At 41.2% G+C, this 27,514-nt stretch overlaps 1 protein-coding gene across 2 annotated transcripts in view; it reads right to left on the reverse strand.

Moving 5' to 3' along the window:
* LOC310903026 (uncharacterized protein) overlaps positions 1-19,292 on the reverse strand; it is a 132,997-nt gene extending 113,705 nt beyond the window's left edge. For both annotated transcript variants that reach the window (XR_014587235.1, XM_083845546.1), the window contains exons 1-2: positions 18,933-19,292; positions 9,578-9,637 (exon numbers count right to left, since the gene is read on the reverse strand). The gene's annotated coding sequence lies outside the window, so the exon portion shown is untranslated. The remainder of the gene's footprint in view (positions 1-9,577; positions 9,638-18,932) is intronic.
* Positions 19,293-27,514: the final 8,222 nt, after the last annotated feature.

The following is a 27,514-nucleotide window of genomic DNA, read 5'->3' on the forward strand; positions in this document are numbered from 1 at the left end:
CCCATTTCAAACAGTGCTTTATAACATTCCTAGTGCTCATCAGGTCTCAGCCAGCCAGTAGAAGATGTGCTTGACGTGCTGCAGTGAATAGAAAGGTTCAAACATTAATTAATGCACACTAAGACGTGCCCTGCCCTAAGGGCACGCAGTTTAAATTGGACAAATCTAGAACATGAGAGTAGATAAAGAAAAACAGAGGAGAGACAAAAGCTGGGTAGTATAAAGCAAGTCATACACCTTTTGTCGGGTTTTGTTTTTTAATATCAGTATCTGTGGTAGAACAAGGATAAAGAACTAGACAACACTGAGCTAATAGAAGCAAAAAGGGACACCTCAGATGCCTGACTTCACACTAAAACTCAACGTGCTTTTGATCAGAAAAGTGAATAAGCCACAAAAGGGTAAAGGTACACACGCAGTCATTTTAGATGGTAAAATGACTTTTTATTTCCTGACAGTGATTCAATAGCATTGGGTTTGTTTACCTATGGAGTCAGCTAATGTAGAGACATACAGCCATGCAAAGTAGATGTTCAGTTATTTGTGCTTAGCTCAAATAAAACAGAGTCCAAGATGAAGTAGACACGAGCTTCTCCAAAGTCAAGAATAATTTAAAAGTTATCTGTAAAAGTGGTATACAGATTAAAGACCAGCTGTAAAAGGTAAGATCCAGACCTGCATTGTCCATGACTTTGATTTAATCCCATTCAACGTTCCAGGGTATTTGCTGTATTTTTCTCTGATGGTGATAAGAGAATATGGCTTAAGATCAGCCCTCAGTTACATAGATTGTCCTCCATTCGGAGGCCCATTAAACACAGACAGATTTGCCAAAGACTTGATATCCAAACAGCAAAACCACTAGAAATTCTGGAAAGGGATGAAGTTGGAGGGCTTAAAGAATAAATCATATTTTGGAGAACTGTACTTGGATTTAGTTAAAACAGAAGCATATCTCCTTAGATTCAGTGTACAAAATCTTGAGATTGTGGTGAATGCATGGCCAGTCTCTACAAATAATATAAGGCAGATGCTGTTATTAATTGGCCATTTCAGTCTTTTATTCAGTTACTTTTGTAGACAAATGTTCTTATGCCATTTGGCTGCATCCACAGCAAGGATAGAAGATTGTCATCATTTCATCATGCTAACAAGGCAGTAATAAAAAAGAACTGGCAGTCTGGAAAGAAACTGCAGAAAATGTTAATGGTGGAGCCACAGCACTGATGCCAAATGTTTCCAGTAAGGGGGTATAATTATTTTCAGGTACTTACTCTATGACAGGAAAGAAATGGCTGAGAGCTTTCCTTTTTGGATCTTTGCTCCTAAAGCAGCAGTGGTGAGATGTACTGAATGCTCACAGCAATGAGCCAGTCTTGGAGCTTCTGCTTCTGGCATCAGTAGTTGGAGTGACTTTAGAGACCAAGACATTATAAAGCTGCTGAGCTTTTCAATTTGAATCACCTGATACTTAACACATCCTTTAAGGCCAAGCATATGGTTAGAAAATTCTGAGCAACTCAAAGTTTTCTCTCTTAATCCGTTGGCTGACTTGTGACAAGTGTCTCAGGCTGAATATAACAGGACACCGAGAGAGAATTCACTGAATACAAATTACCTAAAGAGAGGCTACCTAGCATTCCTCCCTGTTTTCAAACAAAAAGCTCAGCACTAGCATCTTCAAATTTGCCTGACACATCTCTGATTCACTAAGACGCTTAACTGCGACAAGTATTTAACCAACTGGGTGTCTGTTGGTGACACCTCTAAAGTAGTGCCCAGTAGACATTCACTGCCCACCCCAAGATATAGAATATTCTCTGAGGAAGAACAGCAACTTCTTGGGAATTCTGTATCCATGTGAAAAATGTGTGTGAGGAAAAGCCCTAAACAGCAAAAAAATACATCAAAAAGAAGAAAAATAACTATAAAAAAGTAATCCTTAATCAGATACTAAATGTTCTTTCTGGAGCATGTACTATACCGACAAGGAGGTATCCTTCCAATATTAAGAGCTTTCCCTACTAGTTTTCAACAAGGTCTGTATTGCTTTGCCTCAGTGAGAAAGTACTACATTTTTGGAAGACCGGAGCAGATAGCCAAGTGAGAGCACAAATCACTGCAGCAGACCTAACAAACCTTCCTCAGATGGCATCAGGCTTAGAAAAGGAGTAATGCAAATCTCACCCCAAAAGCACTCCCCACAATTGGCTGCTAATGTCAAGGCTGAGTTTATCCCATTTTTAGCTTTGTCACAGACTTTCTGAAATGCTGGGCAAACCACTCAAATGCAACCCCTCTGCTCCCCACCTGTGAAACGGGCTCACTTCCTCTATGCATGCAGTACTTCAAGGCCTGAGTGACACACACAGGTAAAGGTGCTGGTAACTCCATCCTTTCAGAATACTGCTCTGTCTTAAAACTTTCAAGTTTCCCCTTCTTTCCAGGCCATCTGCAAAGCATGCATAGATGTAAAATCTACTCCGAAATAGTGTGAGAATGGTTGTGTTCAGAAATTCATTTGGAGTCCTTTACTTGCTCTCCTTCCCCTACAACTTCCTGCAATAAGTATAGACTATGCCTCAGGAAAACAAAGCTATTTGAAAAGAGAACAGCTGCCATGGTGCTGAGTCAATACAGACAGACAAAATAAAATAAAATAAACTACACTGCATCTGTGGCAATGTGTTTTTTCCCTCCATAACAATATCCCCAATGCATAACGCCTTGGCAACAGTTTAGTAAACAACAGTTCAAGCGTGCGCTTCAAAGAAATGCATCCAAACCCTGGAATCATTAAAACAATACACTAATTCCTGCAATGGGGCATCCAAGCAGCTGCTCTTGCAGTACTTCGCTTTGGACTATTTCCTCTGCCTTGCTCATGTTCCTCTTAGACATTCGCCTCTAAGCACTTACGGGGATGAACTGTGAGAGGGTGCAATAGCCATTTATTGCTGTTAGAAGCAACAGTAAGGACAAAACACTCCACTGTCTTTTGCTAGGCATTAGTAGAGAGGTACTGCTCATCTTCTCCTGTGACAAGTATAGATTTATGGAAAATACTCATCTATGTTTTCACAGGAGAAGTTTTTCTCCACTGCAGCTATTTTCACAGCAAGCTACAAGGTTACCTACACTTGGAATTCAGTGCTGGTAAATCATAATCAACTAAAAGAAAGCCAAACAGGACTTAACTCTTCTTGATCTGCACAAAGACCACCACACTCATTATTTTATCCAATGGCCAGAGTAACCTAAGGAAGATATTAGAAATGCTTGCTTAGTGCTAGGATATTAACTGCGACATCCCTCATTCGCCCTGTTAACTGCATTAAAACACTCACTAACCCAGAGGATATAAAGTCACAGTAAACATGCTCTCAGGGGCATGCAGAAATACTGAAAATAAAAATAGAAAAGTGTGGTGTTCTGGCCAAGGAGTTCAGGCAATTGGATATTTGGATCATCCTTTCAAACTTTTGCTTCATTTGAGGCCCAAGAGTGTTCTGTTTATGTAAAAAAGACACCTGCAAAAAAAAAAATGCTTTAAAAAGTGGGAAAACCATGCCATGTGTTCAGAAGCAAAGTTTAAAAATGGCAGCTTTGTGAATGTTCTGAACCGTAAACTGGTTTTGTGAATATTATGAAAAGCAAAATGTACATTAGCAAATTGCAGCATTCATACTCTGTGAAAGAGAATTTGTACAGCTGTAGACCGGTACATTTGATCTGTGAAACTTCAGTAGAGCAGTTTTTCATAGGAACAAGCCAAATTCTTTAAAAATCTTTCTTTGCGTGGGAATAAGGCCTTTTAGAAACTAATAGGCTCATTTTTATTGTTCTCCCCTTGTTCCAAAAAGCATTCTCAGGGATGTAAAGGACTTTTCACTGGGGCATAAAGCAGAACAGCAGACACGGTTGAAGTAGCACCTAATAACACTAACTCTCATACAAAATTTCTTATGACTTTGTACACTACCTCTTATCCCTCACATCACTGAAAAGAGGACAGGGCACTGCTTTGGTCTGTTCCCCTTAACTCTTTTGGGGGCTGAGTCGTTTTGTAAGGTTTCCACTGTATTCCTCTGCTCTGCACCTCCTGCACAAGGAAGGCTGGATGAGGCCCTCCTGTCTGCAATTTGATGTCTGACTGCATGAATGAGTTTTACACAGAAATGAAAATGAGGAAAAAAACAGGAAAACGTATTTTATGGACACAGATTAGGAATCTTGGCACTACCAACCACATCTTTATAGGGCAGAATATAATTAAGATGTCAAAAAGTAATAAATTAGTACCAAAATAGAGCGATCTTTAATAATAAAGCTTTCATGTCCATAAAGAACTTTTCCTATTGCACAAAAAGCTTCCTAGGTATAACAGAACCAAATACACTAGACTTGTATTATCATTTATATCAGCTCCTTTGCACATTCCTAGCAGCATGAAGGAATCTATAGCGTTTACAAGTAACCTATGTTGAGCCTTGCCTGCTGATATTGCAGGAGTGGCATAAAGAGGCCTTGCAGTAAGAATTGTACGTTTACCATAGTTTTGTCCAGGGGTGCACTTTATTAATGGCCAGAACCTGCACATGATCTGTATTAGAGAGTCACAGCAAAGATATTTCAATATTCCTTTATAGGTAGCTCAAGCACCTCTGAAATTTTGTCATGGTATACATGACAACTACTACCTCCTAGAAGATACTCAATGGCAAATAATATGGGATCCATATTCCCAGCTCTAACCATAAAAATACAGAAATCTTGGGAACAGTGCAGTAAAAGCCCAGTTTTCTGGAGCCTCTCTGACAGAAAACTAAGGTATTCAGGTAACTATCTTCTAAGTACTTTTTGCAAAGGCTTGGTTTAACTAAGCAAAACTTTGAGGCTGTGGTTCGTATTTATTTATTTATTTTTTCCTTTAAAAATCACCGGTTATTAGTATGGCTATTTCTAGTGACAGGATTGTATTATAATATTTGCTTAAAACTTTGTCATTGATCATCTAAAACTGGAAAGTATCCTTGCTTCTTATTGCTCTATTAGAGAAATATTGTCTTTACATATTAACCAAGAGTCTCTACAACGAGCTTGTTATAAATATGCAACACTTCTATCCTGTGTTTTTCTTACCCTGCAAGCAGGCAAGCACAAGTAACTTTACTCATACAAGCAGTGCTAAAAGTCAAACAAGGCCACTCATCAAATATATATAGATTGTGCACCTAATGCTTGAAGCTCTCTTCTAACGTATTAACTGAAAATAACCTGCATTTCTGCCCTCTTCAAAGACAACGCATATAGTCAATGACAAATCATTCAGCTATTATATACACTGCCTCCCCCCCCAAGGAAAGAATGGTATATTAATTAGACACTTCTATAACTGTGTGCAAATTATGGGCAGCAACATATTTCCAAAAAGTGAAGCAACAATAAAACAAATCTCTCACTGAGAGTACCTGAAGTACGTGGCACTCTTAATGAGCCTTGCCCTTGAAAGCTGTAAGAAAAATACATCACCAAGAGTTTTTGAAACCACTTCATCATCACAAGAAGTGGGTTTGGTATTTTATGTACCTACTCAGATGACCAGATCAAAGTGTTCTTTATGCATTCTTCATAATAATTGAAAAATATTCCTATCACTATCAAGTGCTCACATAAGCCAAAAGCCTGATGCATCTTTATTTTAAAAGATATGGGGAGAGGGAGATGTTTTAGCCATTTTCTTTGCATTAGCTGTATGCCATCTTGTAGATACCACAGTTTAAAAGAAAAGGGTGTGACCTGAGAAGATATGCTAACAATAGTGCACATTGCTGTGCTGCACTTTCACCAAAGTCATTCTAACAAACTGGATAACTACCCAGGTCTTTTGATTTATTTATTTAATAGCCCAAGACATTTAGTCTCATGAGTACAGACATAATGGAGCTCAACCTATGAACTCCAGGCCTGCTCAAAGGTTAGGCTCAGTTTAGTGTCAGTTCAAACTAATTTCAACTCCCTTCCATGAGCTGAGTTTGCTGCTGTGGGATCGCTAAGCAAGGAGGAAGACAAGCTCAGAGCAGTCCTTAAGCTATTTTAACTCACTTTGGAAGGAATGTCTTTATTCTTACGTATATAAACTGTATCAACTAAAAACTTTGCTATAGTGAAAAGGTGCACGCAACTGGAATAGGCTCCTATTTTCAGCCAAGCTCCTGTCCCACTTGCAGTGAAGTTAAATGCCAGACTTCAGTCTCAGAAGTGCTGGGTCACTCTGTAAATCTCTCTCTGGTATTACACATCCTCACATGTTAAGAAAAAAAAATCTATTTCGCTTTGCATTCACAAGACCACAAAATTCTTGCTAGCAGATGCCTAGGTTAATGTAGAGGCAAAGCTGTAAGCCATTCTCTCTCTTTAAAATTAAAGTCATGGAGCAAGAGACATCATTTCCATAAGTGGAAGAGTCAACAACTTAAAGTGGTTTGAAAAACTTATAAGTTTACCAAAAAATATTTCACAGGGAAATTAAAGAGGCACATAAAATACAGAAAGCCATAACAACGTCTGCCAAAATCTAGATGCAAATATATTTAGGATTGGTTCCACTTTATGTTTGTTTTAGTTCCGCCGTAATGCTTAGATTTGCCTGGAGCTGACTCACACAGCTTCTGAAAGGAAACAAAGTTTAACGTCTCAATTGAAGAGTGCAATCTGCCCAGGCACTGGATCTCCACGGCTTTTACTGACCAAGAAAATTATCTGATTTATAAAATGCTTGACATCTCTAAGAGCTGCTCCACAGGCCCAAATGCCTTGCCTAGGCTGAATTAGCTATAGCAGATAATTCTGCAGAAATGTTTAGCAAGCTTATTAGGCCCTGCATATTAACATAGAAGGGAAAAAAACTATTGCCATGGCTATTGGATCCTTCATGTAAAATATTTTTCAGGACAAAGATGACAGCAGAATGCTTTATTGCTATTTGCTTCTGTCACCAGCCTGAGTTTAATTCAAAGTTTATTAAAGTAAGCTGGAGTCAGAAATGTAATAAACTCATAATATGCAACTATTTTATACATTCCCTTGATGGGATGCTTCAGGACAAGGTACATCTCAAGAACAGACACAGGCAGCCTGCATTGTTTCACTGTAAAACCTGGCTCACTCTAAAGATTTCCAATTGGAAAAAAAAATGTAAGAAAATAAGAAAGAAAACCATGTGAAATAATAAACAGAAATATACGTATTCTATTTTTTGATACATTTACATAAGCCATACACATGCACACACATATATATAAACCATATAGATCATACTTATATGGTTTATGGCCAAAAATAAAGTCTCACCAGATCAGTATTCTCCTGCAGTTCAATTACAGCGACTGCAGCAAGTATTCACTCAGAGGCAGGCTGAGCTGGGCTCAGCTGCGTGTGTCACGTCCCGTCAGAAACGCTCCTGGTCTCTGTCACTTCCTTTCAAACTCACAGAAGCCAGCACCCTCCCCAGAGTTCAAGCCTTAGCGATGGGCACCCAAACCTCCCAAACCTGCTCCCACACTGCAGCAGGAAGAGGTCATGGCTTGAACTGCTGCAACGTCAGGCCAGGTGGGACACCCTGCCCTAGGGAAAGGTTTTGAAAGTAACATGAGGCTCTTTCGTGGGCCATCTGTCCAACCACAAATCTTTACTCATTTTTATTTTTGTCTCAGAAATGTATGGGACTATTTGAACTTATGGGATAACATCTGAAGATGCAGATGGGTGCATCTATTTTTCTGCCATCACCACTCTAAGGTGCTGAGGATCCCCCCGCTGAGGATCCCATTAACATGTAAATCTTCCCCATCATTGCCTGACACCTGAATTTTTCAAAATAATTTAGAACCCTGTTTTCTCACCTGCAGGGCACCTCTTCCTTTTAAATGGAAATCAGGCGTTCAGTGGCTTAGCCTAAAGTGTTAAATTCAGAACCATTTATCAGTTTCTCTCAACCCCCCATTCATCTCTCAATCATCATTTTAGAGAAGATCAAACTGTCCTTGGTTCTCCTCCATCAAGAGCTCTAATCAATAACCAAGGATATGAAGCAATATAAAATACTCTGTGCCTAGGTGACAGAAAGGTTTTGTTGGTGTTTTTGAGGATGGACTGCACAATTTCGCTTCTGGGTCTACCATTCACAGCCGTCATGAGAAAACCACGAATCCACTCTCCTCTTGTATAACGGCAGCAGTCACGAGGCTCCACATCCCAGCAAGTACCACCTCCGGCACACCAGGTTATCAGATATTCTTTGCATGAAAATGAAATCTTGGTTCCACTACTTGGCAAACACCCATCAGCTTTGACAGGGTCAGGATTTTATCCTGTATGCTTTGCACATTGACTAGAATATGACAGTGACCCACACTGCTCCAGAGTTTGAATAGTTCCTATTAATATATGAATGTATATTTGCCATGTTTACACTCTAAAAGATGTGCTAGGAGATCTTACAACACCATAAAGCTGATAAATATAAATATCAGCTTTACTTATTTATATAAATAAGAGCAGACAGCTTGAATTTAATGAGAAGCTTACAGATAACTCAGCTGAAAAGCCTTTAGTAAGGCTTCCTTTGGCTTCAGAAGTTTTACTGCTCCACAAGAAGATTCAGACAGTACAACAACAGCAAACCAAAGCCAGTGCCATCCCACTGCTGCTGCCTGGCAGAGGGCTCAACCATCGAAAACAGTGTAAATTGAACGGGAAAACTAATGTTTGTTCTGTCAGCTGCACCTGCCTGTCAAGTCATGATGCCCATTAGAGGTTATTTTCCAAAATCTCTTAACCTAATAAACTTAATAGACACGATGATATTTATGCTCCTGTGAAATACTGCAGCCTGTCAGTGCTGGAATACTTGACTACCAAATCTACCAGTTAGCTCTCATCTCCAGAGGATTTTAGCTCATGACAGAAGTGAATTGGAAAAGCAGATGGTTTTACAATGGTTTTTGGAGAGAAATAGATCCCGTACCAGAGCACAGGGTTTGAAAATAGCATTTCCCCCTGCTTCTCCCCATTACATAAGAATTAAGTGTCTTCATTAAGTGTTTACAAACCACATTATCCAACAGGCAAAGAGCAATAGGTTTAAATAAACAAAACCAAGGGTTTGTGCAATTTGGTATCAGTGTACACACACATATAAAACAGGTTTGTTTTAGTCTATTACACGAAATAACTGCCTCAGATGCTGTTATGGGCACTCATCTCTGACATGGGACATTTAATTCCCCATCAGAATCAATTAACTCATGGTTGAGACTACAACTGCAGGGAATACTAATTAATAACTATTAATTAGTCAATTAAAGGTTGGGACAGCCTGTCAGCCTCTGTCTCAGGTGAGTGTTATACAATACAAGGCTCACTGGAACAACCAGTTTGAAACTAAGCACATTTTCCTTTTGAGGAAAGTAATTAATCTGCTGCTTGTAATTCCGCTCACTTTCTTCATTAAAAGCAGCATTCCTTCCCCCTCGCTGCAGACTGCCTAGCAGACAACCTTCCTTGCTGTGCTCACCTGCATCACAGCACCAAGACGCACCACTCCGGTCACGGTCCATCACGTCGCCATTGGATCCTGCAACAAGGGGAACAACCACAGCTTAGCCAGGTAATGCAGCTCGGCACAGGGCTGTAATGCTGCTGTGTGCTGGAAGCCTGGTGCCATGCTGCCATGAGGGTATTGCTGTGTGGGGAGATGCTGGTTTGCGCATTTGCCAGCTCGGAAGGGGAATCTGCTTCCCCTCCATGAACCAGCTGACAGCCCAAGGATCCCAACTGCAAAGGAGGGGGTCAGAAAGCTCCAAGCACGAGGCGAGGCCACCAGCCTTTGACATAGCCTCCTTCTAAAATACAGAAAGCTGGAGGGAGGATTTCTGCATGGCCTTGCTCGCTGAGCTGCTGCACACCTGTGGAGCAACGAGAAGGGCTCTATGCAAGGATATTAAAATAGCTTGTCAGCATCTCAACATAAAGGAAAGTGGGGATATGATAAAAGGAAAGGAGCACAAAGAAAACTAAGGTTTACAAATAAATTTGGGGAGAAAAAAAAAAAGAAAATAACCACAACCCAAGAACATTCTCCACATTTTTCCTGTATGAGATTTTATTAAAGGCAGCGCTGAAAATAATCACTATGAAATGTAGTTGGAAAATAATTGCAACCTTCATATGCTTCTCCTGCAGAAAACACGTGTGCGTTTCGTAAAGCAGTTAAAGAATAGAAACGAATGAGTTCTACTGATTCTTTAACAGAACATTTTCCTAATAAATTCACTGGAGAAAGGCACACCGAGAGCAGGCAAAGGGGCTGAAACCCCTGACCCTGTATCAATCCGTGTAAATACCCATTGCACCACTGCACAGTTATGCAATTACAGTATAGAACGAAAAGCACATACCAAATACACTCCAACTACTGCAGCACTTATGAAATCTTCCTCCTTTATAAAAGAATTTGTGTTGCTCCTGCCATGGAAAATGAGTAAGTAAAAGGCAACCTCTATTCTATTTCCTGCTGTGTAAAGGAGACGCCTAAAGATAGTTTTTGCTGTGTATTATTTGCCTGCCCTATGTTATTAACAATACAAAAAGAGGATGGCCAAGCCACATGTGCTACATTATTCCCTAGAGCCTTCCCATGAACTTCCTCCATGGTCCTGATCAACTCTGGTATTTAAATGAAGAGCAAACATTCCTGGTCTTTCCTTACCACATTTTGGGACCTTCCATCAAAACCGTATCAGAGGTTTCTTCCCAGAAGCACACAGTCTCCAGCTGCACACCCTGATAGCTTCAAAATGCTCACTCTCCATTTAGTCTAACTGAAAACCAAACCTCAAACTTCCCCCAAGCTAACAGCTTTGAGAAGTTCAAACATGTATAAGAATGGCACTCACCAAATTGGGAGATCTGCAGTTACTGATCAGGGAGAAATGTGTCATGGTTATTTAGATACAAAATAGCTACGACTGCTCAAGATTTCCAGAATAACAGTCTTTATTTAAAGCACAGAGGCAAAAGAAAAAAAGGGAAGAGGAAATTAAAGTAAATCTTGCACCACTGAGCTGGCACAGACCACTAGATCAATGCCAGCACACAGCTCCGCCGTACAGGAGCTCTGCATTCTGATCACTAGCAGTCTGTATGTAAATGCATCGCTAAAGGAAGAACAAAGAACAAAGAGAAAGCAAATACAAATGCATATGCACAAACATTCATTTGGGGTTTATTCATAAAAAGAATTTCATTCTTTGCTTCCTCCTCTGAAGCAACACGATGGCTCTTTCTGCACTTGCAATATAGCGCATTTCAATGATCCACAATTACACATTTGCATACATGCGGCAGGGATGCTGTATCCACCTTTACGTTCAAACAACAGAAATGAGTTTTATTAGTTCAAAGGCATCATACTTTGCTCTAAACACACATCCCAGGGAAATGATTTCTAATAGTAAGCTTTTCTCTTGTCAGCATCATGGCGTGCACAAGTGCCTGGGCTGGGGTAGAGGAGTAGTACTGGTTTTTGTGAAGTTTCTGCAGTACTGAAGGATTCCTACCTCCATTATCATTAACAGCTGGGCTTTCTGATATTCCCTAGTGCCAGCAAGCCTTTCTCAATCACTCCACCAAAGGCCACAGAGCTTGATTGCTGGACAAGTTGTTAGCTTTCAATAGTCTCTCTCTAATGGCAATATTTTTTAAATGATTAAGATTAGTGAGCAGGTTTTTAAAGGTTTTCCAGCACCAAGAAGAGCAGATAATCATCTAGAGGCACTTTTCAATGCATCAGGGAATCCAGTTTCCATTGTGCCCAGACATTGTTTTATATTTCATAAAGATACATAAATGTTATTTACAGGCAGGAATGAACTAGTCTAGTCTAAAACCAGCAGCTGTACAGTTCATTCGCCCCAAAATGCTGAACCTCAGGCAAAATCATACCCTTCCACATAGCCAAAAGCACTGCAGACTACTGGTAAAGCACATTCCAGGCCCATGCGGTGCCTGTGCTCTGCTCCAGCTCAGCCACCCCAGGCAAGACAGCTCTGGGAAAACAGTGCTGGGACTCTGTGCACAGGCTCCCAACCACGCAGGGGTTTTTCTTCCCATGTCTACTCACAGAAATACCTTTGCAACACAACTCTTCCTTGCTACATGGGCATAGCACATACCATGCGCATCATCAGCCCCTAGCACGGAGGCAATCCGTTCAGATCTCTTTGGCACAGCGGCAACGATGCAAGGACCTGCTGCGGGCACAGCTGGATGCCTCTGGACAACACAGGGGAGCCTGCTCCCACGGGGCTGGAAACAAACATTTACTGAGGAGTCAAAGCTTTTTTCACTGATTAAAGCTAACCCAAATAATCAGACACATTTTGTTCTCTAATCACCAAGCTACTGTCCAGATTATCCTTGACATGTGAAAAGAAAAGATTGAATTTACTTCTAATTTACTTCTTTAATAACTGACTGTGTGATGCCCCATTTGTTATATATTTCTGCCTCACACTGTTCAAAGAGCAAATACAAGTTTTAATATTGTTTATGTTACTATCATTTGAAAATTAATAGCTTTTCATATATCTTTTGACTTCCTAGTGGCTAAAAGGAAAAAAAAATCTTAAATATATTCAAGGCTAAGTGTCATTTAAACTGCCTCTGATATACATGTATTACAGTAAATTACCATAAACATGCTACCCGGTGATGGAGACAAATGCCCGAAGAGAAAACCCGTGTAAACAAGACAACTAAAACTGTCTTATACATATTTAAGGGATCCATAAATGAGAGCTAGTCATAAACTTGACAAAGGTAATAGAAGATATATGTTAAACTTCATTGCTATAAAATTCAGGTTAAAAAGGTGATATAAATATTTTAGTCTTTTATCTAAGACTATCTTTAAAGATTTAGTTTCTCTTCATCTGCTTTGGGGGTGGTTGGAAGAGGGGTGGGGGGTTGTAGGTTTTTCTTTTTTTTTTTTCCTTTTTCCCTTTTTTAAACCTTTCCACCTTCTGTTAGTTATTTTGAGTTCTGTTTCTTTCCTACCATGTTTCTTAGAGAGCTTGTTAAATGTTGCTGCGCTATATACAAGTCTATACGCATACACCCACAGAGTTACTGAATGATAGCTGCTAGTCCTCTGAAGAAAGGGCTTTCAAACACATGCATCCATTTCCCATTACTGAGAAACCCACATTTGTGACAATCGACACGCACAGACCGCTTCTGTGATGGTGGGGCGATTTTCTTCTCAGCACAGCAGGCTCAGGGCTGTCTTCCCTTCTGCTCGAGGCCCCAAGCAATTGGCTGTAGCCAGCCCTGCTCTGCGCTGCAGCCCTGGTCGGGGCAATCTCCAGAGGCAGCTGCACCCACAGCTCCCCCGCAGTCCCTGCCCCGCGCTCTTCCCCACCAGCCATCCCTGCTGTTCTTCCAGTCTCAGCAACTTAAATCAAGAATAAGCCTACAAAGGAGAGCAGGCTCTCTCCTTACATCACAGATGCTGCAGCTCGATACAGAAATACAGCGTGCCCTCCTCCCCACTGCCCCTGCCTTTGGCCATGCTGCTGCTCAAGGAGCAGCTCCTACTTCCTGAGCACAAATACTAGATGATCAACAACATTTCTGTTGCCAGACTGATTTTATCATGACCTTGAAGTATTTGGTATTTTTCCTAAATTTCCAGGTTTTGCATGGGAATCTCACCGCCTTCAATTTCTAGTTCCCAGGGCTGCAAAGGAAAGGGACTTAAAAACATCCAGATTTTTTTTTTAAATGAAAAGAAAGAGGAAAAGAAATAGAAGTGATTTCTGTGGGATTTAATTTCAACCTCAAAAATCATGGCATGGCTCCTAACATTTTCTAAATGTAAGCATACCGGCCAGCACTGGACACAAACACAACCTTCGTTGTGGGCTCAAATATCCAACACCCTGATTCAGGAACACAGCTGCCACTGTTTTACACCAACATCTGCCGCAACACAACTTAATGACAGATATTTATCCCTATATAAACAAATGTATCCCACTGAGGTGCAGAACTTCCATGTGTAACATGGAGATAACTGTTAATGCCCATTACATGTACACATATTTGAACATCATGTAGCTGTTAGTTTTTGGTTTAGTCTCCTGTAACAACCTCTAAATTTCAAAGACTATATATAAAATTATAGTACACATATATAAAAATGACAAAAAAGGTAAAATGTTTTAGGATTTCCCTAACACACGTTTGTCCTCCATGGTCCTTACTTTCCATGTGAACAGCCAAATATTCAGGTTCTATGGAACACCACTATATACATTTTTCTACTGATGCAACAGCCTCATGCATATCAGTTAGTAAAAGGAATTTGAGTTTGATTTATTGCATCTATAAGTTTGGGATGGATCTTTATATTCTACTCATTACCCTATAAGCAAAATTTCCTGGAACAGCCAGGAGAGCATGTTGATATTTAGAGCCCTGCTTTTTTGCTCCATCTCTCAGCAATTTCCTCATCAAGTCAGTTCAATTTTCACGTGTTTCCCCTCTCAGCCCCAACAGGCACTCATGGCAATTGCCCAGCTCTGAAAGCCAAGCAAGGTCTTTTCTGCCTTGTGTTATTAGTAGCAGTAGATTTTGTGAAATCAGAGGTTAGTTAATAAGCCATCAGGACAGTCTGGACTGTCACGGCAGTCCTGGCAGATTTAGCCAGCTAAGTAACAGAATGCAGCTCTGAATATACCCAGGTAGTAGACATCTATAGGGTAAAAAAAATAAAGAAACTGGCATTCATAAGCAATTGCTTTTGAATCAGGAACAACAGGAAAAGACACTAACGTTCAAAAATATTCTGACATTTTGCCAATAGACTTTAAATTTCCGGTGTTGTTTATTTCAGATCCTATACTTCAGGGGAGGAGGGGATTTTTTTCACTGTTTTTCCTGTTCTGAACTTTTCTTATTTAATTTGAGCAAAGATGGGCCAGAACCAAAGCCTGCGATCCAAGTATTCCCACACTTTCTGCTCTTCAAAATCAAAATCTATACATTGTGCCTGTGATCCATCTCTCACCTTAATGACTGTCTTGTTTCTCTTATTCCCTCTCTGAGCCTGCTTGCCAGTCTGTTTATTTTCTCTTCATCAACTTTTTTGGGAAGAGGCCATTTCATTTTCCATCAAGTCTCTTTTCTCTTCCATCGATTCTTATTCTGTATTTCTCCCTTTTGCCCTCACACAGCACTACACACATTTTCCTCTCCATTAAGTTAACTCACAATTCATCAAGATTGTGCACTCCAGAGCCAAACAGATATGGAGCTGTTTTAGAAGAAAAGGCAGAGATTGCTCCAGCTCACTAATAAAGGGTATCAATCTTGCTCCCTTTTAAATGAAACATGTTGTAAGCTTCTCTTAGTCACACTAATGAAAGTATTTTGCCAAGTTTATCCCTAGCATGAGTCCCAGACCAAAAAGTGAGGAAGGATGGGGTACAGCATCGAGAATAATGGAGCTATATTTTTAGTTAATGGATACTACATATTAGAAGAACTAAGAACCTTCTCGGGGCTAGGAATAGGATAATAATGAGCACTTTGTACTTGAAAAAGAGGACCAGGACCCTCCCTCTAAGTGGCATACATAATGGCTCTGCAGGCTCTGCAATGTTTTCATGAGGTTAGTGTAGAAGTCAACTTTTACCTGACTATTCTATGAGAGTCTTGGGATAGGAATTTTGATCCATAATTAAAAGGGTTTTATACATTCAAAGCCAGGAGAACAGCACATAGCTAGCTCAGACATCCTTCTTCAGAATTTCTCTCGCATTCCACCAAAGTAACCACTACTGACATTTATCACAAAATAAATGCCTAACAGGATGGTTCTCTGTTCTTGTGCAGCAACTCCAGAACTGCACCTCCCTCTAATAACCACACACGCTCCCTGCACACAAGGAGGAATAGAGCCTCTATGAACTGCTTCACGAGACGAGGGGTTTGTTTCCAAGGATGGGCAGGACTCTCACTGCAAAAGACCTACATGCAGAAAAGCAAGAAGCTCTGCTTTTTTTGTGGTTATATTCTAGTTTGATAATTTCAGGGGGGTGATTTACTGAGTAAATAGCAAGGTTATCAAACACAACGCATATTTTAATCTTCAAAAAAGGAGTAAAATAAAATGAAAACAAATACTTGGTGTTAAGCTCCTGGGGTACCAACAGCACCTGGGAATCAGCTAGAGTGTTTCTCATTACAGAGGCCAGTGAAATCTACATCACATAGCAGAGCTGGAGTGCCAAAGATGTGTGTGTACACCTGGTATTAGGAGTTGGGAGGCATAAATATTAATGAAGAAACTATGGGATGGAATGACAGGATGATGGGCGAGATGGAAAAGACAACAGAGCAAGTGAACAGCATTGGCAGGTCCTGGTGTTATCACAGGTCACAGATCCATGGACTGCGTTACCTTGTCCCATCTTCTGTGTCAGGGTTTCCACCTGCGACTCTGACCCTGTCTCCTTCCTTGTCCCTCAGCAGGTGCTCACATACCTGAGAGCCCTGGAATGGGTCTCCTCACCCCTGCCTCTTCTCCCCTGCTGCACAGAACTTAATAGATGCAATGCACAAGCAGCCAAATAATGTTTGTCCACATGTCTTACACGTCTACTACAAGGAATCTGTTTGAATTCAGCTGAAACAATTTCTTCAATCCATGTTTTTAAGAGGGGAAAAAAATCCTTTATTTTGGCTTTACTGATAGGTTTCATTAAATTCTGCTGTTTTTCAAAATTGGGGAACAAAAAAACAGTTCAATTTTTAAAAGTACCCTTCCAAAATAAGGTTACAGAATTATTTTAGAAATTGCTAAAATGCCACAATAAAAAAATTTTGACATTTCTAAAAAAGTTTCATTTATATTTATCAGAATATTTTGTTTTGACATTATTGAAATTTCTCCTCTCGTGTCCCTTTTTCTTTCATGTGAGGTATTTTCCAATTTTCACATATTTTCTTATCTTCCCAAAGATCCATTTTTAATTTAATTTATTAGTTAATCAGGCAAATGGGAAAATTCAGCCTAGTTTTGTTCAGCTCAGGACATTTCCAAGAGCATGGTCTAACATCCTCATTTTAATACACTGCACATCTTATGGCCAGATGCTACATTAAAAAAAAAAAAGTTAAATAATAAAGTGATAATGTCTAATTCCATCCTGTAATCCTAATTTAATATGAGCCGTGTGCGCACAGCTGAGGATGACATTTTTAAAGTCACTTCGCTTTTCTGCTAACATCACTTTAGGGACTTAAAATCCACTCCCCCCTTGATCAAATTCTACTTTCCTAGCTTCTGCTTTTATCTCCTCCCTGCACCAGCACCAAGCAAGCACTGAGAGTCTAACGCCAAGCGTGCAGCCCACGACTCACTCTGCAGTCTCTGTATGTTCCTTTCCTTACAGTTCTGAAGGGCAGGAACCACAGAAGAGCTTTTTCTCCTTTCTAGCTCTAGAGGTTACTCAGCAGGGACCTGCTGAAGGCAGCGTGCATCCTTTGCTTCTTCCTGCAGGACGACACACCTTCCTCGTCTTCCATACCCGCCCAGCACTCAGTGCCAGAGTGGCAGATGTGTTATTGTAAGTGAGCAAGATGTGACCACCTCAGCCTTACATGGTGTCTCTCCCCATCTCCAGCTTACCTTCCACATCATTACAGCAGTCCCGTTTGCTGCTCGTAATTCCTTATTCTCCCTTATTCCCCTGAGAAACCTCATCAGCTTTCATCCTGAAATAATATGACATATCATCACCAGCTATCACAAATGACAATTTCTCTGTCTCTCCTGGGGAGCATATTTTATACCTGCTTCCTCTTCTGCAGCTCATCAACACAACAGACCTTTAACAATTGAAAACAGAGAAAGAGATTGAGTCTTTACGCTATACCTTGCCCAAAAATAAATAAATAAATAGCAGGAAGGGACAAGAAGCCAGGTAATCATCAGAAAACAGGATCTCAACACCCACAGACTCACAACTATCAAAAAGATCAACTCAGCTTGACGGGACAATGTAAGTAGCACTTCTTACTTTGATAAGCACAAAACATGATCTGTGATAATGATATAAGTTGCTGCTTTGGTTGTTTTTTAATGATAAATGAACTCCTTGGTTGTCTTCTCTCTCCTGATAGTTTTGAAAGGAGAGACTGTACAATGGCAGGGAGCAATTGAATTGTAAAGACAGAGGCACAGATGGATAACAACTCTCTGTCATTTGTTCCTGAAACTTCCTAAATGAAATTCACATCAAAATGTGAAAATCTGCAAAGCATCATTAATTTCAAGGGATTAGAGCAAGATTTTAAGCAGGAACTATGAAATAGTTTCTGTGTGTACTCTTCTGATGTCTTTCCTATTTCATCTAATTAACAATAAAACAGATGTCCCGTGACAAAATCAGGTTTTTCATCCAATAACACTCTGACAATCTAAAAATGCCAATCCCTTCACATATGTAAGTTAAATGTCACTGGAGACAGTTGATGCAATTTAGAGATAAGAGCAAAGTGAATATTAGCATTGGGTAACTAGCTACAGGAGTGCAAAATCCTATTGCCTGCCCTCCAAATTTAGAGATCTCCAGTGCAGTGACTTTTGGACTAACCTTGTTTGCAGTTCTTAACATCACAGGTTTCCTTTACCTGACTGCAGGAACACAGGAAAATTCATGGCACTAACATGTACTTCCAGTGCATGGAAGTCCCCAGACACTCCAGTACCATGAACATTCACTCTTAATTACTCACTGACAGTTTGTACCTCCTGCTAATTTACCACCTGCCCACCTCTGGATGCTGTGAAGGTAACTCACGTGCAGGCTGTTCTCAGGGAGGCAACCCTCTGTTGGCTTACATCGCTGTTAATGTGGTGGTAGGAAGCACCCAGGGAGGAAGGTGGTCAAGGCCACTTCAGATGAAGCTTCTCCTTTAGGTGCTTCTCTGCAGAACTGCACTCTCAAGTGGCAGCCCTGGATTTGCTTACACAAGTTAAGTTCTTTTTAAAACACGTCTTCCCCTTCCACTCAAAAGGCAATTTTTTAAATGATGATGAAGACCAACGTGGAGCATCTCTTTGCCTGTTACTAATTTCACTGTCTCCCCTGCTGTTCCAATCAGCTAAGACTCAAATGCAGAACTTCTGTTGCTGAATCCATGTAATGCAACGGGGGGGGGGGGGCGGGCGAAAGCCACTCAACTTGACTTTCCAGAACTTAAATCAAGTAATCTGCAGAGCATTATGAATGCCCATGAAACTCACTATGCTATCTTCACTCTCATTTGATGCAGGTGTCACAGTCAATCCCTACAACAATCCATTCCTGCCCTCAAGCAAAACACTCATCTCTCTGAAAATTTGCACCACATGGCCCTGAGCTCCTTCCTGCTGTCACACACACCCTTCTTTAATTCTTCCTTAATTGTTTACATGTGTTAAATAACTCCCTGTTTCAGCTGACCCTATTTTAGAAATCTTCTCAACCTTCAGTTTAAGAATGTCTCTTCCTCTTATCCCTGTTATGTCCCCTCAAAGAAAATGGAGTTATGTTTGACATTCAAAAGATACCCTTCAGAACAATGCAATTATTCTGGAGATACTACATCTCTTTATGAAATGTGATATACAGTACTCAGAGCGACTCTGGAGAAGTTAATCATAGTTGCAATCATGTGTCTTTTCCAATTCACACAGTTGTGTGATTGACAGAAACTCCCAAAGCAGAATTCAATTAAGCATAATTTTGATTCTCATAAGACAAGCCTGCCTTTGTTGTAACACTAAAATCAGTTCTGAAACACAGATAAAACAGATATTAAATAATGTAATCTGCAGCTGCTCATACAGAATAAATGCCACCAATAATAATGCTGCCACGGTTACCTTCTGCAGACTTTGGAGCTGGTTTTCTTCAAAACTGAAACAAATATCTGAAGTTATAGTATATTACAGAGTGGACTTTCAAAGGTTTTGAAGTACCTAAAAGTGCAAAAATCTCACAGGGATTTTCAAAAGCATCCAGACTCCTACTCCCACCTAATCAACAGAAGTTTTAAATCAATTCTTAGTTTATCAGACCCACACACATATATTGTGGTGGCATCACCCGCGGCAGGTTACAAGGTCTGTGACATCTCCTGCATTAAAAGTGCTTCGCTAATCCTGCGTACAGGGGTGGTGGTGCAGCAATGTGCTGTCTGGGGGAGTAAGCACCGTGATTTGTCATCCAAAATGCTCGATAACTTCTCTCTAATTATAACTGTGCTTACTTTAATCAGTTAAATACTGGACAAGATTTGATCAGTTCACCCACTCTAATCTCTCTTGCCACATCAAAACCCGTTTAAGAAGTATCTGGTTCTTCCACACAATCCATAATGAGCCATTTAAGAAATTAACTGGTGTCTGTATCAAGAAAGGGGCCCAGCTTAGCTAGTTAGCAAAGTATTACATTTTGCTCGCTCATTTCCATCATTCAATGGGGCAGAATCTCTGCATGCCAAACCCAAATGTGCCCTGCTGACACTTTTTCACCCACTCTCTGCACACTGAGGAATAAGATAAAAGAGCACCTCAGATTGCCCCTTGGGACGAAGTCTGAAGTGACCTCTGCAAGGCTGGGGCCAGGAATTAATGCCACTTGCCCATCCAGAGCCCACGCCATGCCAGACACGGGACTGTTTCCCATTCTCTGCTTGTTGCACTCACCTGCTGTCTCTTTAGTTAGTGCCAAAGACCCTGACAGCCCCTGCAATTGCAGCAATGGTGTTTTAGAAGTACAGACACTCTTGCTTTCAGGCTCTTTCTTTGTCTTTTTGTTGAGAACACACTCAACAGAAGGGATAAAAATCCCTGAGGTGTCACTGCAGGCTGACTCACAGTAAGAATACACTAGCCACCACACAAAACATCTCTAGTAATGGGAAAAATTTAAGAAACACAGTTTGGGTTCTGCACCACGAATGCCCCAAAGCATATTTAGATGAGCACCTTACCTAACTTGTTATTTGCAGTTAAAACCTAGCCAAGAAAGGTACATGCTCTGCTGGACTGCATGGGGCTGGTGTGTACATCAGAGGCAAAACACTGTCAGAGAAACCTGACCGCACGTAAAGCTGAGCCTTAAGCAAAAAAAAACGGGAAAAATGGGTCTTTTAGAAAAGAGACAGCATGTCTTTGCCATCTAACTTTCAACTGTCAGATGCTGTCCTAGTTTCAAAGTCATTTAAGACAGGGGAGGATCGGCGGTGCCTTTAGCACAGTCTCTGCTGCCCTCTCGTGGCGTCTCCAGCAGGCACGGAGCTCAGCAGCCCGGGCTGGTGCAGAGGAGAAACTGTTATTCCGGTAGCATTTCAGCCTCAATTAGGAACTTACGTTATTAACTATTATTTACTTAGAAGTGTGTAGATTTTCAGACCTAGTGGGTGGTTTTCAGTGTCCCAAAGCACAGGCTCATTCTTCCTCACCCTTTGGCTTCCATTCCTAGACTAGGATCGGGGGGAAAAGGCAAAGAGATTCCACGCAAGAATTTGTGCAAGGTCGCCGCAATATTTATTTGTTGTTGTGCATACTGTCACACCCTGACTGCAGCATGCCTTAAGTGTGCATCTCCTTCAGTGGATAACACAACACTTTTTAACCCATTTACGCTTTAATACAACATTTCAATCCGTGAAATGAGAAATATTGCACAAGATGAGACCAGAGCTCACCTAAAACAACAACAAAAAATAGTAATTTTTTTCAAAAGAGCTAGAAAGTGGTTCATGTGATAAATTCACCTTTCCATTCACTCGCCCACCAATATGCCTCATCATGGTAAATTAAAAGTATTTCACAAAATCCCATGAAAGTATAGCCAGGGTGCCAAGTAAATACATTAGCCCAGAAGAGGCATGAGGAGCTCAGCACACTCATGAATGGACAAAAAGCCTTTACTAGTTACGACAGACAAGTCTGGCACTGGAAAGTGTTTCTATTTTTAGCTCAATTTCCAAAGGAAATGTGGCTTATGCAATCATCCTATGTGCAAATGTTGCATGCCTCTCACCCTCACTACTATCACTACTCTGCCTAAACAGCCAGCTGCAGACGAAGTCTCATAAATAATGGAAGTTCCCAGGGACTTGGTTAATATAGGCAGGCTGACAGAAGAGAGAGTCCCTGCAAGTGCCCCCTCTGACTGCAAAGCTTCCAACCAACCTCAAACCTACACCTAAGGCTGGAGCTTTGGTGCTAACTCTTCCTTTTCTCTTTCTGTACGATACCAAAGGGCAGTCACACAATTTCCAGCCAGGATCTGCAGTTCACAGCATGCTTAAGTGTACAGCCCATGTAGATGCCAAATAAATAAAAATACTAAACCAGTAAGACTCAAACTTACCAATTTGTGCCAGGATGCCATTATGCTGCAAACACAGAGCAATGAACACACTTTATCTCAAAGCCAGTGGGGAGAGAGAGCAAATGGGTCAGCACAAGAAAGAAATGGGGTATGACAGAAGGCGGCAGAGGGCCAGGTATTGCCTGTAGCATCCCAACAGTGGGAAAATCCCACCCCAGCCCAGGTCTGTGTTAGCCTAGACATCACACAGCCCCCCAGAAACGGTGCCTTCCCAAAAGCATGGTGGATTTAATAGCACAGAAAGTAAGAGATGGGAGAGAGAATACATACATGCCTTGCTGTTAAGTGTAAAGCCAAGTCCAGACCTGAGGTCATCGCATGACTGTGGGTCAGTTTAACATGTGTTTGTTTTCACCTAAATTAAAGAAGGACTTTCCAAAACTGCAGAAATAGGACTTTTTATTTATTTAAATTGCCTTTTGTACTGCGTTAATAAAAGTACCACATGACATTCTCAGCCGCTGTTCCCTTAATAGCTGGAATTCTCTCTCTCTGTCAATTTCTAGTGCTGACATTTTACTCTTTTTAATCTTTGGGCTCAGGGCAAATTTTTTCAACCTGATTTCCTTACAAATATTTGGGCTTTGCTCCTTCATTCCTTGAAGCCAGCAAAAATCCTGAATGAACAAGGAATGCAGAACCAAACCGCAGAATAATTTACGTTTTGTACTTTACTTGCTTTGAAAGTCCCTGAAGACATATCACTGTTTATTACTACAATAAAACATTTCTAATTCACTCAAGTGAATTAATGACTGAGAAACCTCCTGGATATTACTGAACTGGCAAAACTTAAATGATTACTATATTATTTTCTGAAGGAAAGCTAATATAAGGGTTTTTTTTCTTTTTTTTTTCTTTTTAAGTATACCTGTGTTTGATTATTTGTTACAGAGCTTTGCTGCTCAGTGGGAAAGGTTCTGTAGCATGCTTTGCTGAAGCCTCTACAATGTGCAAGGCTGTGAGAAATCTATAACTTTTCAGCCCTAAAAACACAAGCAGAAGCCATCATCTTGGGGTGAGGGGGAGTTGTGGTATTACTGAAATCCTACAAACAGTCCTTCCTTTCTGCTTATATTTCAAACAACTCAGTCAAAAGCAGCTATTCATCAAGGCCCTGAGTTCAGGCACATGTCTATGAGCAGGTTTATCCTTGCCACGTCAGTTTTATTTACTTGTTACATATGGTCATAGTATCAAATTATGAGCTGAGTAAGGGACTGTTTGTTGTTTTTCCCTGCCCTAATACCTCCACAGCTCAATGGCCCCTTATTGCTGCAGGTGCATCTGGCTGCTCCAGTAACACAAATAAAGAGGGCATTAATTTCTGTACTTACTCTCATCTTCAGTGGTATGGAGGAGAACCACAAGTAGGATGCAGGACTCTGCTGGCTTCATGCAAATCTTGGTAAGAAACAAGAATACCTGAAGCACCAGACCGGTTTTGACCACACAGTGGCAGCAGAATCAAGACACTGCTCAAACAAGTCCTTATACAAATACGATCCACTGTTAGTGCCACAGTAGCAAACGTTCACTAGCTCTTATTTGGGAAAAATGGAAATAGCCCTGCAAAACCACGGTAGAGGTGATGCCTCACGGATAGTTGCAGAGAATTTCCCAATGTTTAAACTCCAAATTCTTTGTTTCCAGCTTGCAATGTGTGACCTGGGGATAACTCATTTGCTGTAACGACCCCGTGTCTGTTTTGGGCCTGACTGAAAGCTGTGCCAAAGAACAAGCTCAGCCACTGCTTGCATCCTAAGAGCTCCAGAGAAAGGGTGAAGAAAATAAAACTTGGTTCCTCACTCCCTTCACAAACTACTGTATATGGAAGTGGAGGCAAATCCCATCAGCATCATGCTGGATGCCTTCAGGAAATGTTCTGGAGCAAAAGGCTCCAGGCCAGTTAATTGCACGGGGCTCTTGTGGCTTAAAGGGTGTTCTGCTGAGTGGATGACAGTAAAATCTGACCTTCCTTAAGGGCAGAATTAATAAATAAGCAATGACAAGAAGCACAAGCAGAGGGCCTGATCCCACTTGCATGAGTAATTCGGAAACAACCATCTCAGTGTCTATTTGTGCCACCCACAGCTGATGGGACAACAACAAACCTGGAGTTGCAAAGGTGCAAGGTCAGCCCTGGCCCACTCCTGGCTGTCATCAGAAAACGACAGCACAGGGCCTCCTCCCTACCACCAGGCAGACACTTTTCTACAACAGAGCAACGTCCCGGGACAGCCCAGAGTCCCTTCGTGCAAAGATCTTAACCCATGACAGCAGCGCATCCCAGCCGTCGTATACCAGCAGAAGTGAACGTAGCTCAGAGACTGCAGGCCCCCTCCCCAGGCTGCACGGCCCGCGCTCCACAGCATCCACTTGTCAAAACATCCAGCGAGAGACTCCTACAGTATTCAGATGGAGCCAACAAGAGGCGGCACAGCAAAACAAACACCAGATGGAATGGCGGAGTAGGGTGGGGAGGAAGAAAAAAGCTCTGCGGTCTGCGGACTCCACAAAGCCTCTTTGAGGAAGTGGGCTGAAAGGCCGGGGTGGGAGGGGAGGGCGAGACAAGAGAGGGGGAATTTTCCCTCTTGTTCCAGAGCCCTGCAGGGACCCTGCTCCAAAGCCAGCGCTGCCCATCTCTGCACTTCCCTGCTGAGCTGCTCCAGCTCCCACCAGGACAAACTTCGGGGCCAACAGATTGGAGGGACAAGGAGAGAGTGTCTAGGACACTGTGCTTCTCCTAGAAAACTGCCACAGGGCAGGCAACGTCGCCCGAGAGAGCAGGGAATGGCGTGCCAGCTTCCACAGCTCTTAGGAAGGAAAATCGTGGCTTTTGGAGCTTCCCTGCACAAAAGGGCAAAACACTGTACATTAATTAGCTGTTCTCCTCTAAACCAAGCACGCCGCTGCAGCCAGGTGGGAGGCTGGAAGTGGTGAAGCACCGTCTAAGGGCAAAGCGAATCATCCACGGCATTAAACGAGGTTGTTGGGGAATAACCGCGTGCAAACTTCAGAGGAGCAGAGCAGCATGTATGCACCACACACATTTTCAGTTGGCTGTGACCATTTAACTGAACAGGGAGTCATCTGCCTTAATCATTACTATTAAATTTATTATTCATTAACCACATCAATTATTTAAATTTAAGACTATGGATCCTGGAAGTCAGTGTGAGACACTGGCTGCTTTCAGTTTCCGATAGCTGGCAAAAGCCTGTCTTCTGGTGCTGCCAGCCTGGAGGCCTAACCAACACTAACCAACACACCAGATATGGTCTTGGGCTGCTTTACACATAACGTTTGACCAGCAGTGTAATTCCTTTCATTTTGTCAAGCCCCTATGGTTGGTGACTTCATTTTTCCTCCTCACCCAGATGGCTCAAAGCTTACTTAAAAACTCCGAGGCTCTCAAGGAACACCAGGACTCCAAGCGCCAGATCTTAGAAAAATCCTACCAATGCTACAAGATACTCAGTAAGTCACTAACCTTGGCTAATACTCACAGTTCTTGTTTGTCAGATGCAGTGTTTGTTCTTGTTTCTCTCCTTCAATACTCTAACTAGCTACTGTACATGACAGAAGTTTGGGCTGAGAACACGGTGTTTCACCTGAGCCCCAAGTGACCCCCCTTGAGCATTTGGTAACTCTTTGATCGAACAGGAAGTTTAACCAAAGCCTTCTGAGTTGCCGCCAGATGCCCAGACCACAGCAGCATCTTCTGAATTTACTTGCAAGAGAGGCACCTCTTAACCTCTGCACTTCCACTACCGACATTTGAACAAGAGCTCAGCATGCGTAGCCGGCACCTTTAAGGTTTTAGACATGATTGTTAAAACAAAGAGGCTTAGGATAAACTACCACTATTACAAACCCAATCTCCTGCATTCTCCTAATCACCCTTTTAGCCTTTCCCAGGATAGAGGCTGCTTCCTGAGCCCTTTCAAGCATCCTGCAGCACTACTTGGTGACTAAATCTCAGGAAAAACATGCTGAAGAAGCACAGTGGCTAGTGAGATTTTCAAAAGGATTTTAATGGCAGTTAGGTAGAAGACACTTTGAAAACTGTATCACATGCAATCACAGGAATCTGCTACCTAACCTAGAGAGAAGGGCTGAAGTTTTAAGGGGCAGAGCAAGGGATACTGTTTTGGAAGAGATTCTGTTAAAGACAGATGTGCCAATTAAAGTACAAACCATGTGGAAGAGAAAATAGTATTGCTACAGAAGGAGAAAGAAATCCCTTCTTTTGGTCAGATTATGAGCTGTTTGTTAAAAAATTTCTGTCTAAAACATGACATGGAGTTTTCTGGCTAGGGTAATTCATGGCAATATTATTCAAAATAATAATAATAATAATAGTAGTAATAGTAATAATCTGAAGTTAAGAAAGGGCTAAACAACAGTGCTTATATCCAAACTTTTCAAAAGGCTTGGGGTTTTGGATCTCTTGAGCCTCCTGTTGAACTGAGATGTATTTGAAGGAAATTTTTTTCTTTGATTTCTCCCCCTTCTTTTTAGATGGTATTTTTCTAGGAATGCAGTTTCCTGATTTTGCAATAAAGGGGGCAGGGGGAGAAAAATATTTGTAAAAACAATACAGAAATGTACTTTTTAAACAACAGAGGTGTAATGGAAAGACAGAGACAAACATATGATTTAAGATAACTTTGGCTTACTCCAGGGTAGATCATTTATAGGGACCATTGCCAGAAATTACGCTTATAACTTAATTTTATACTGTTTATAGCCACATGACTTTTTCTAGTTGTTAGTAGATAATCCTGAGACATGTATTACGAGGCCTGCCAAAACTGTTCTTTTTTCCTTAGTGAGGAATTTTTTCTCCTAAATAAGTCAGATTTCATTTTGACTGAGCTCCAGTTAATAAGATGAAACTCAGTATGTATATTGTGCATCCCTTTTGCAATTCCTTGTTTATATACAGGGGTACATTTCTGGAAGGATAAGAAACCCATTGGGTTATATTC

Source organism: Anser anser (assembly GCF_964211835.1).
Source record: "Anser anser genome assembly, chromosome: 8".
Classification (NCBI taxonomy): Eukaryota; Metazoa; Chordata; class Aves; order Anseriformes; family Anatidae; genus Anser; species Anser anser.